Below are 12,255 nucleotides of genomic sequence, written 5' to 3' on the forward strand. Positions count from 1 at the left end.
AGCAAACTTTTTTTGTCCAAAAAATAATGTATATTTGGTATTTTGTATCAGAGTGTATTATTTTGTGTTTTTCTTTCATTCATTTGTGGGGTATTTTAATATGTATAGCTGTTGTAGTTGATATAAGTGTTATAGCTGTTAATAGGTTAAGGTTAAGATGTTATAAGTGTTAATAAGGCATTTTTTAAGGTTAAACTGCTTTTTTTTTGCAGCAGACTGCTTTTGTTTCAGGGGTAGTATTATGTTTTGTATTTTTAGTTTGAGTTGTTGTCAGTGCAACATTCACTTTTTATCGACCATCTGTTCTTGAAACTGCCTATTGTTCACAGCACATTGTGACATCATTGGAAGCATTCATTGCATCCCTTTATCCATATATAGACAATAAAAGTTAGGCATCCACCAGTTAGCCCTATTGTCCCATAAAACAGCCTTGGTGCTAGCCATTTTTTTCACTGCTATACCCTCTGCAGTTTCAAAATACTTGTAGTACAAAACCTGCCTGTACGCTTTGTCTTTTAAAATTATTCCAAAACAACAAGACCCATGACTCTTTTAAAGCTGAACAGTCAACATCTACCTTATTGTTAGTGCTGCTTTCTGGATACTGGAAGTACTTATGAGAGGCCCTATATCACACACACAAGTTGTGATCCAATGCCACAATGGAAACTACCATTTCTAGTAATTTCACTGGCTGTATTGAAACACGTATTTACTCTTCAACTGTATTCACGCCTGAGCAATGTGACATTGATGTGCTTTAGCGTTTTTTTGGCCCATCAGCTCATTGACTTGAATGGGCTTCCTGTCATGAAACAAATGCACCAAAGAAGCTCAAGTACTATTTTCTGGCACTGAGCCAAGCACATTTGGTGATGCGCATTATTTGCACAGAAACCCATGTTTGGTATGCCATTGAGAAATAATGGCATTGCAAACACAATGCATGTTTTTTTATGGGTTTCCATGTCTCTCAGGTGTGAATGCAGTGTAAAGTCTGTGTGGCCTTATACAATTGTCTGACAGTTTATTTTGCCTGTAGTACAACAATTTATTACTTCTGCCCCTTTACACACCAGGCTTGGAAATAAAAGGAAAATGTCATTGGTTAATCTAATGTTCTGCAACAATTGTGTTGTATACTTTGTTACTTTTGAGGGCCAGATATAATATCAGCCAATAAAATATCAGCCATCTTCAAAAATCTAGTGTTTAGTAAAAGTCAATGTTTGATTGGTCAAAGCTGCTAGTAGCTAGCATTCCATATGCAAAAGCCTGATGATGGCATACAGTCAAATACAGCAGCAATATTTCATGACAAAGGCCACACCTAACCTTGGCACATCTGTATTTCAAATGTGTCAACTTTATACCGCTACAGTAGAGATAAAATAGGGGTAATGCTAGTAGTAGCAGTCATGTTAGCTGTCATAAATGAATAAATAGTGCAATCAGATTAGCGGCTATGGGCCACTTCTCTACTTTTTGTTCCAACTTTTATATGTAATGTTGGCCACTGCTTACAGTCATTTTTCTATTAAGACAGTTCATTATCTCATTGTGATACTGTCACACACACATAAAAAAAAAAAAAAATATGGGTAAAAAAAGTAAAATCCCTTGATTGCTGTGGATGCTCTCAAAGAAAATGAATTTAATGCTTGCATATTGTTAACGCATATTAAAAACAAGCATATATATGCACCCCAAATGCTCTACAGTTTGGTTGAAACAGTTGGATTGTAATCTATGTGTGCAAGTCCAATTCTAGCTTTTAATTATATTGTTCAAAATTTTGTAAAGTAAAAATTCACCCCATCTGCTGCACATTCCACCACAGACTTACTTCTATTCCCAGTGTCAGTCAACTCAGACCTGTGTGCCTACAGTTTCAAAGGTGCGAGTGAGTCATCAAGCTTGCCTGAGTTTACAGGAAAGAACGGCTTGATATCACTTTCCAGATAGTAAGGATAACTTGCTACATATTTGTGACAGTGTTGAATTGTAAGTCTGTTAACTTGCTGCACATTTTCACTGGCAAGTTGTACACTTGCAGAGCACTTGAAGCACAAGTTCTAGTTGACACTTTTCCAATTTGTAGCAAATTTGCATGGCAAGTCTCTAGCCAGGGCAAATTTGCAGTGTTGAGTTGACAGCAACAGCTCTGCAAGTCTACAGCATGAATATTTAGCCACAGTGACCCCTGAGGTGGGATGACTATTGCACAACATATGCAAAAGAAGGGGAAAGTACTGTGTTAAACCTGTAATGGGTGCAAAAGCAGCTAACACTCAAAGTCAAAACAACATGTGGGTGATGCCCCAGTTGAAGAGCCCTTGTGTCGAAACGCGTTGGTCTTGCTCATTTGAGACTACCACATTGCTTTTTTATCCTTTCCATTTTTTTCTTTGGATTGTTTTTACTTCATTTTTACCTTACAAGTTGCTGTGAGAATTTATAGTCCAATAAACGATATTGGTTGCCTGCACCATATGGAGCTTTTTCCTCTTATTCCCTTTTATATCCCATCTTGCCATTTTTGATCCCAGTCTGCCTATTCCTATGTGGATCCTTCTGGGGCATCTTTGTCTGTCTCTCCAAAGGTCCTCTGTGGACTTTTACGGTTCTGGGATTGTGAGCTGCCCATCAATGCATCCTAGGTGACAGCAGCAGGAGAATTACAAGTGTATTTGACCCACTGCCGTATGGTATGTGTGGCCATCTCTACCCTATCGTGTATACACTGCTGTCAGGATTTGATTGACATATTTATATCCGTGTCAAGTTTTCCTGAAAGGGAGGCTGTAAATAACATTTTCATGTTTATATTTTTTAACTGTTTCACGTGATTAGTCCATTAGCACCCATGGTGCCTTCTTTTGGGTGTTTTTACACATTGTGTGGATTTTATTGTACATTTCATTGTTTATAAATTTTCACACTTATGCCCCGTACATACAATAGGATTTTCCGATGGAAAATGTGTGATAGGACCTTGTTGTCGGAAATTCCAATGGTGTGTAGGCTCCATCACACATTTTCCATAGGAATTTCCATCACACAAAATTTGAGATCTGGATCTCAAATTTTCCGACAACAAAATCCAGTGTCAGAAATTCAGATCGTGTGTACACAATTCTGACACACAAAGTGCCATGCATGCAGAAGAGCAGCACTGGCTATTGAACTTCATTTTTCTTGGCTAATGTTACGTGTTGTATGTCACAGTGTTCTTGACATTTCGGAATTTCCGGCCAACTTTGTGTGACCGTGTGTACGCAAGACAAGTTTGAGCCAACATCCGTCAGAAAAAGTTACATGGATTTTGTCGGAAAATCCTATCGTGTGTAGAGGGCATTACACATTTTTCACTTACATGATTATGTTCCTATTCATGGGGTTATATGTTTGAGCGCTACACATATTGTTTCACTTATTGCACAATGTAACTGAGCCAAAACTTGCAGCAGACTTGCAGAATGTTTGCAAAGAAAGTCGATCTAGAGATATGCAATGTGGATTTTCTGCAATTGTTCAACAAACTTGTGAAGCCTGGCAGGTCTAGCAATAGCTTAGCAAGTCATTTTGAAACGTACAATTGGTAAAAAATGGACTTTGTAGGCACGTATAAAGATAATAACACATTTTTTTAATAGTTCACATAAAATACATACATATATGACACATGATTTGTAAAACAAACTATGGGGCACACTAGTTTTTCTGGAGGAAATACTAAATATGATACTTCCTATGGGTCAATGCTAGACATGTCAATAAAATGCCCACACTGGACTCTTGTGTTCCCAAAGTCCTTAAGATTAAAAGAATTGCTCGCTCTACATGTTTCGTGACCTGAAATGTCACTTCTTCAGGAGCTTCAATGTTTCTACATACTTTAATTAGAATACAATACACAATATAAATGTTGAGGTACACACATGCATATACAGTATACATGAACTCACCAAAGAGACTTTAACAGAGAGTTTCAGTGCTCACCTATACCCAGGAATCGCAACCGCAGAGAGGACCCTTCCACAGGAGGAGGTGAAGACCATGGGCACTGTTACTGAGCAGCAGCCAAAAGGTCAGCAAATCTGTTGGGATGTGGGAGTAAACAGAGTAACTATAGATATAAAGCCTATATAGACAATTACTAATAAAATACTTTGGTTGGTATTTGGGTAAACTGTGCAACTACACTGGGTCCCATACTTACATATCTGGTGGTCTATTGCTATAACTTCTGACGTCACCTTAGGTTGAGTTCTTGCCTATATATAGAGGAAACCATAGGGTTTATAATCACAAAATCTTTAACCATTCAGTGATTTACACTAAAGCATGGTTTTTACTAGAAAAGGGTGATTAAGAACAGACACAAAAGCAACCACAAGTAGCACCTTGTTCACTGATCCAGGATAGAGAGATTCAGTCAATTTGGTATGTGCACATAAAGAGGTGTGCATACAAGGCTCTAAATACACTTTTCTTAAGGGGCGAGGCAGAAAGGAATACCCTAAGACTATGGAAGATGTGTGCAAAAAAGGGGCTACAGTAGCCACTGAACTGGGACAAAAACGCCCTGCACAGTAAAATACCCAGAAGTGTAGTTATTCCGGGTTCTGGATGTGAGGCTGCCTGTCTGCTGTTTCGCAAGGTATACTGCGCACCCTGTCCCTCAGAGCACCTGGGGAATGGTGTCCCAGCCTTGCTGTTTATGCACCCTGACTGAGGTGCGTCAGACTGGCGTCTGACATCCCTCAGTCCAGCCACTGGTGCACCGCGCATGCGCCGGCCGGTGGATGTGCACTAGACTACCGGGCGCGCCAGTCCTAGTGCCCACTGTCTGTGGCAATTGTGGTGGACTTAGGAGGCACAAGATGGAAAGTGTCTCCATGGTTGCCGCGAGTGGATGCTAACCCTAAACTATCTCCGATCACAAGGCCGGGGAGAATGGGCTGCAACCCCCAGCTATGCCAGCTATGCCGACCACAGCATTGCACAGCTTATGCCCCCAGTGGTCAAAGGGAAAACTGCCCTTACCTGCTGGTACAAAATGAAAGGAAACAACAAAGAAAAGAAAAAAATGCATGTATATCACATGCTGTAGTAGAGTGCCGAAAACAAAAGTTCTTGGCAAATAGACACATTTACATATAGCAGTCCAAAATACTTTGGGTCAATGCTGTATTAATACATACTTTCTATAAAACATACTGTAGACTTAAAAGCACATCTCTTGTTTGGGTCTATTTGCAGATAGGGGAAACCCATGTAGATTTCGAGCTTACGACAACCAATACCACATACACATCTGCAATGACTATTGTAAGAATCATGGAGGGGGCCTCACTGCGATTCCTGGGTATAGGTGAGCATTGAAACTCTCTGTTAAAGCACCGTCTTTTTGGTGGGTTCATGTATACTTTATATGGATATGCACCTGTGTACCTCAACATTTATATTGTATATTGTATTCTAATTAACAACTTGACCACTGGGCACTTAAACACCCTTAATAACCAGACCAATTTTCAGCTTTCGGTGCTCTCACATTTTGAATGACAATTACTCAGTCATGCAACACTGGACCCATATGAAATTTTTGTCCTTTTTTTTACACAAATAGAGCTTTCTTTTGGTGGTATTTAATCACCGCTCGTTTTTTTATTTTTTGTGCTATAAAAGAAAAAATAACGAAAATTCTGTAAAAAAAAATGAATTTGTCTTTGTTTCTGTTATAAAATTTAGCAGATTAGTAATTTTTTCTTCATAAATTTTGGCCAAAATTTATACTACTACATATCTTTGGTAAAAATAAGTACAAATTGGTGGATATTATTTGGTCTTTGTGAAAGTTATAGAGTCCACAAGCTATGGTGCCAATATCTGAAAATTGATCACACCTGAAGTACTGATGGCCTATTTCAATTCTTGCCAGAAAAGTACAAATACCCCCCAAATGACCCCTTTTTGGAAAGAAGACATTCCAAGGTATTTAGTAAGAGGCATGATGAGTTTTTTGAAGTTGTCATTTTTTCCCACAATTCTTTGCAAAATCAAGATTTTTTTTACATTTTTTTCACAAAATTGTCATATTATCAGTTTATTTCTCACACACAGCATATGCATACCACAAATTACACCTCAAAACACATTCTGCTATTACTCCCGAGTACGGCGATACCACATGTGTGAGACTTTTACCCAGTGTGGCCACATATACAGAGGCCCAACATGCAGGGAGCGCCATCAGGCGTTCTGGAGCACCCAGGACAATTCTGACATTTCTCTCCTACATGCAAAAATCATCATTTATTTGCTAGAAAATTACATAGAATCCCAAAACATTATATATGTTTTTTTAGCAAACACCCTGGAGAATACAATGGTGGTCATTGCAACTTTTTATCTCACACGGTATTTGCGCAGCAATTTTTCCAATGCTTTTTTTTGGTAAAAAACAGCTTTGTACTTAAAAAAAAATAAAAACAATTCAAATAGATACCTAACATGTCACTCTTCAAAATTGCACACGCTCGTGGAATGGCGCCAATCGTCGCTACTTAAAAATCCCCATAGGCGACACTTTAATTTTTTTTTACTGGTTATATGTTTTGAGTTACAGAGGAGGTCTAGGGCTAGAATTATTGCTCTCGCTCTAACGTTCGCAGGGATACCTCACATGTGTGGTTTGAACACCGTTTTCATATGTGGGCGGGACTTACATATGCGTTTGCTTCTGCATGCGAGCACATGGGGACAGGGGCGCTTTAAAAAAAAAAAAAAAATGTTATTGTTCATTTTACTTTATTTATTTTAGTTTGACATTTTTTACCCAAAAATGAATTTTTTGATCACTTTTATTCCTATTACAAGGAATGTAAACATCCCTTGTAATAGGAATATGGCATGACAGGTCCTCTTTACAGTGAGATATGGGGTCAATAAGACCCCGCATCTCACCTCTAAGCTGGGAAGCCTGAAATAAAAAAAAAAAAGATCCTGGCTTTGATCGTATTGGCGAGTCGGTAGAAGCACCGGAGGGCGGTGGGGGGGGGGGGGGGGGGGGTGTCTATGGCTGGGTATTGCATGGTATCACCGACTAGGGCTGGGTATTGCAGGGTATCTCCGAGTATGACTGGGTATCTCCGAGTATGGCTGGGTATCTCCGGGTATGGCAATTTATGGCAGGGTATTGCAGAGTATTGGCAGGGTATTGCAGAGTATTGGCTGGAATTGTACTGCAGAGTATTGGCTGGTACTGCAGAGTATTGGAGGGTAGTGCAGAGTATTGGAGGGTAGTGCAGAGTATTAGCTGGTATTGCAGAGTATTGGCGGGTGTTGCAGTGTATTGGCGGGTGTTGCAGGGTATTGGCGGGTGTTGCAGAGTATTTGCGGGTGTTGCAGAGTATTGGCTGGTATTTCAGAGTATTGGCGGGTGTTGCAGAGTATTTGCGGGTGTTGCAGAGTATTTGCAGGTGTTGCAGAGTATTGGCTGGTGTTGCAGAGTATTTGCGGGTGTTGCAGAGTATTTGCGCGTGTTGCAGAGTATTTGCGGGTATTGCAGAGTATTGGGGGTATTGCAGAGTATTTGCTGGCACTGCAGACTAATGGTAGGGTATTGCAGAGTAATGGCAGGGAATTGAGGGGTTAAATTTCTGTGAGCAGCGATGTGGGCACTGCAGATGCAGCCCACAGCGCTGCTGACACCGATCTCTTCCCCCTCCGCTGTACCGATCGGTACAGAGAGGGGGAGGGAGGAACGGCCCGCGATGAGCCCAGGGGGCACGCGAGAGCGGAATTCTGGGAGGACGTCATATGACGGCCTCCCAGAGTTAAACAACCGCCCTGTAGCCGTCATTCGGCTATGGGCCGGTTGTTAAGTGGTTAAAGTATGTTTTTCTAACTAGAAACATTGAAGCTCCTGAAGAAGCGACATTTCAGGTCGCAAAACACGTAGAGAGAGCAATTCTTTTAATCTTAAGGACTTTGGGAACACTCAAGAGGAGTACATACAGTGTGGGCATTTTCTTGACATGTCTAGCATTGCCCCGCAGGAAGTAGTGTGCCCTATAGTTTGTTTTACAGGTCATGTGTTGTATATGTATGTATTTTAGGTGAACTATTAAAAATGTGTTATTATCTTTATGCGTGCCTACAAAGTCAATTTTTCCCAATTACAATATTTTCTAATTATGTATGATGTAGCATATTTATATTCAAGGTGTTTGATTGCCACCTTAGGGCATTGCAATCAAATGAATTTAATTTTGAAACAATTACTTGCTATATGGGCAGGGCCATTTTTAAGGCAGGGCAAAAGGGGCAGCTGCCCTGGGCACTGTCATTGTTGTGGGGCCCAAAGCAGCTGCCTCATACGTGCCAACTATCCTGGTTTAAATTCCCTCGCCCCTTGAGGTTTTAGTCCTGTGATATGTCCCAATATCTCAGTGTGAAGTGCTGCTACTAATGCTGCCCAGCTCTGCCCTATTGTTGTGTACAGATGACTCACCTGCAGACCCTGTGTTTACATGTAAATTCATGTGTAAATAAAGGCGGACGGCGGCATTGATATGCATATTATGCCCCCCTGAGGTCATATTCACAGTAATCCACAGTAATCGCTAGCAACCAATCAACACGCAGAAATCATGTGTTATAACCTCTAGCAACTAAACAGTGAGCTTTAATGTCTTCTGTAACCTATAGCAACCAGTCAGTCAGCGGTAATGATACACTGTAACCTCTGGCAACCAATCGCAATAGCTGCCTGATCTGATTCAGTAAACTGATTTTGAGTCTAGCTGCTATTTTTTGTATGTCTCAGAGCAGGTGGAGAGTGAAACTGCATGGGTGGACCCCCAAGAAAAGTTTTCCCCGTTTCCAATCAATATTAAAGACGGCCCTGTATCTGGGTTTGTGCATTCAGAACCACCCACTGAAAGATATGGGATGAGTTTTGCCACAAAACTGTACCAAAGGCACCTTAAAAAAAAGTGTGTATAAAGAAAAATTGAAAGAATTATAATAAAAAAAAGGCTGGAGGTGGAAGAAGACACTATTAGTAATGCAGGGCTGTAATTAGCCATTTATCAGGTGATTATGTATCATTACTGCTAGGTAAAACTGTGCTCGTCAATTGCAGCCTCACTGTGTTCATTATGAGGGGTTTCCTCCATCCTTGTTCTGAGTTCCCATGTCTGTACACCTACTGTGCTCATTATGAGGGGTTCCCTCCATCCCTGTGCTGAGTTCCTGGGTCTGTACACCCACTGTTAATAGAACATAATAAATGGTGCAAACCAAATTGCGCACAACATAATCCCTACAAAAGAGCCAGACTAAAGAACATTACCGTCACCATGCATGTAGCCTTTTATCAAAAATATATGATCTAAAAATCTAGGGGAGTGAAACAAGAATACAAAGAAAAGCTGCACACCTCAAGATCAACAGGCAGCAGCTACAGAGTCCTGATATTCCTCCACGCCCTTATCCAGGCCTCCTGCTGCCAACTGTCTTTCTCAAGACCTTGAATCTTCCTAACCTCACCCAGAATGTCCTGCATCACTACTTCGACAGGGAGAATTTTACTCTGTAAGGATACCTGACACCGTGCACTCCATGTGACTACTAGAGTAACTAAAAAAAGTGTTTCCAAATCATAATCCCTATGAGTCTGGAATACCCCATACACCCACTCTGCATAACTCATATGGGGGAGGAAGGGTATACTCAGAGCCTTCCTTACCCTCTTGTACACCTCTATATTAAAAGGGCACCAAAGTAGAAAGTGATCCATGGACTCCACCACTCCTCCAAACACCACTCTTGGGCAGCCCTGATCACTCATTGAAAGAAACTTCAAGTTGCCCTTCACATATAGTTTTCCATGAAAGGCAAGCCAAGCCTGATCCCTAAACTTCATTGGGATTCTCTCCAAATTAATCAATCAATCGCAAACCCACCCCCAAAACCAGGATTGGGCAATCCCTTAAGGCCAGTGGCTCGCAAAAAGCAGAGCTCATGATCCGCTTAAGAAGTTTCCTTGGAAGAGATCTGACTTTTGCTGTTACTTGCCACTGCCAAAGCATTTTCAAACACGGGGCAACATAAACCGGGAGCTTATCATGCTGGAACCTCCATTTTCACTGGCCCACCATTTTCTGTCTCGCAGAAAGGGCCTAAACCAGGACTGGAATATACCCACCCACCCAGGCGGTCTTTCTGCCAACATGTTACCAAGATTGTATTTCACAAATTACAGGGTTGATCATCTGTAGACCACCCTCCCGCCTAGGAAGGCAAGTCACATTCTCTTTGACAAGGTTTATTTTGTTACCCCATAACAGCTGGAAGGAACAACTGTAGACCCTGGTATAGAGAGAAACTGGAAAAACGCAAACAAAACTGACATACGGAAAAATTGGAATCATGTAAGTCTTGATCAGATCAACCTTTTTAACCTTTTGATATTAAGAAGACTAATGAGGCACCAATTTCCAATCATCGAAGGATCTTTACCCTTTGACAGAAGGATCACTGCAGTTTGCCTCATGGAGGGAGGGAGAGAACCCTCATACAAACAGCCATTAAAAACCTCTGCAAAGTAGGGAGCCAGGATCATCTTAAAACATTTATAAAATTTGGCTGTCGAACCATCTGGCCTTTGCATTTTTGCATTTTGCAAAGTTGGTTTTACTGTCTGAGTCACTGACCTGGAACAAGTATTTTGATTAGGAGTTCTGTCTCTCCTGATCTGCATTAGTTGTTCAAGATCTTTGACAAAATGGTAAAACCAGACACAGTCAGGCAATTAGACTTTTCAAAGGGAAGCCAGCAAAATCACACAAATAGAAAACATAAGGGGAATACAAAGACACTGAATTTCAAAAGAGCCAACTTCCCTAAACTACGAACCTTACTAGAAGGCATAAATTGGGATAAAATCTTAGGAACAAAGAACACAGAGGAGAGGTGGGTTTGCTTTAAGACCATATTAAATAAGGGCATTAGCAAATGCATCCCACTGGGTAATAAATTTAAAAGAGCGAACAAAAGTCCTGGATGGCTTAACTCCAATGTAAAAATGCATATAAAAGCAAAGGAGAAGGCCTTCAAAAAATACAAGGTTGAGGGATCATCATCAGCATTCAGACTTTATAAAGAATGCAACAAGAAATGTAAGGGTGCAATAAGGACGGCTAAAATAGAACATCAAAGACACATAGCAGAGGAGAGCAAAAAAAATCCCAAGAAATTCTTTACATATGTAAATAGTAAAAAAGGGAGGACAGACCATATTGGCCCAATAAAGAATGCGGAAGGACATCTGGTTACAAAGGATGGGGAGATGGCGAAGGTATTGAATTTATTCTTCTCAGTCTTCACGAGGGAATTGGGGGGGCTTCAGTAACCAAAACTGCAGTGTTTATCCTCAAGACACATCACAGGAAGCACCTCCATGGTTAACAGAGGACAGAATTCAAATTAGACTTGGAAAACTTAACATTAATAAATCACTGGGACCAGATGGCTTGCACCTGAGGGTACTTAGGGAACTCAGTCAAGTAATTGCCAGACCATTGTTCCTAATTTTTACTGAGAGTCTACTGACTGGAATGGTACCAGCTGATTGGAGAAAAGCCAATGTAGCACTGATATTTAAAAAGGGCCCAAAATACATTCCTGGGAATTACAGACCAGTTAGTATAACATCGATAGTATGTAAACTCTTGGAGGGGATGATAAGAGATTATATACAAGATTTTAGTAATGAGAACGGTATCTTTAGCAGTAATCAGCATGGGTTCATGAAGAATCATTCTTGCCAAACCACTCTACTAACCTTCTATGAGGAGGTGAGTTGCCAGCTAGATAAAGGAAGGCCCGTAGACGGGGTGTATCTGGATTTTGCAAAAGCATTCGACACAGTTCCCCATAAACGTTTACTGTACAAAATAAGGTCACTTGGCATGGACCATAAGGTATGTACATGGATTGAAAACTGGCTACAAGGGCGAGTTCAGAGGGTGGTGATAAATGGGGAGTATTTAGAATGGTCAGGGGTGGGTAGTGGGGTCCCCCAGGGTTCTGTGCTGGGACCAGTCCTATTTAATTTGTTCATAAACGACCCAGAGGATGGGGTAAACAGTTCAATCTCTGTATTTGTGGACGATACTAAGATAAACAGGGCAATAACTTCTCCATAGGATGTGGAAACCTTGCAAAAAGATCTGAACA

The sequence above is a fragment of the Lithobates pipiens genome, unplaced genomic scaffold (assembly GCF_037356315.1).
Source record: "Lithobates pipiens isolate NorthernLeopardFrog02 unplaced genomic scaffold, aLitPip1_a1.2 Scaffold_16, whole genome shotgun sequence".
Taxonomy (NCBI): Eukaryota; Metazoa; Chordata; class Amphibia; order Anura; family Ranidae; genus Lithobates; species Lithobates pipiens.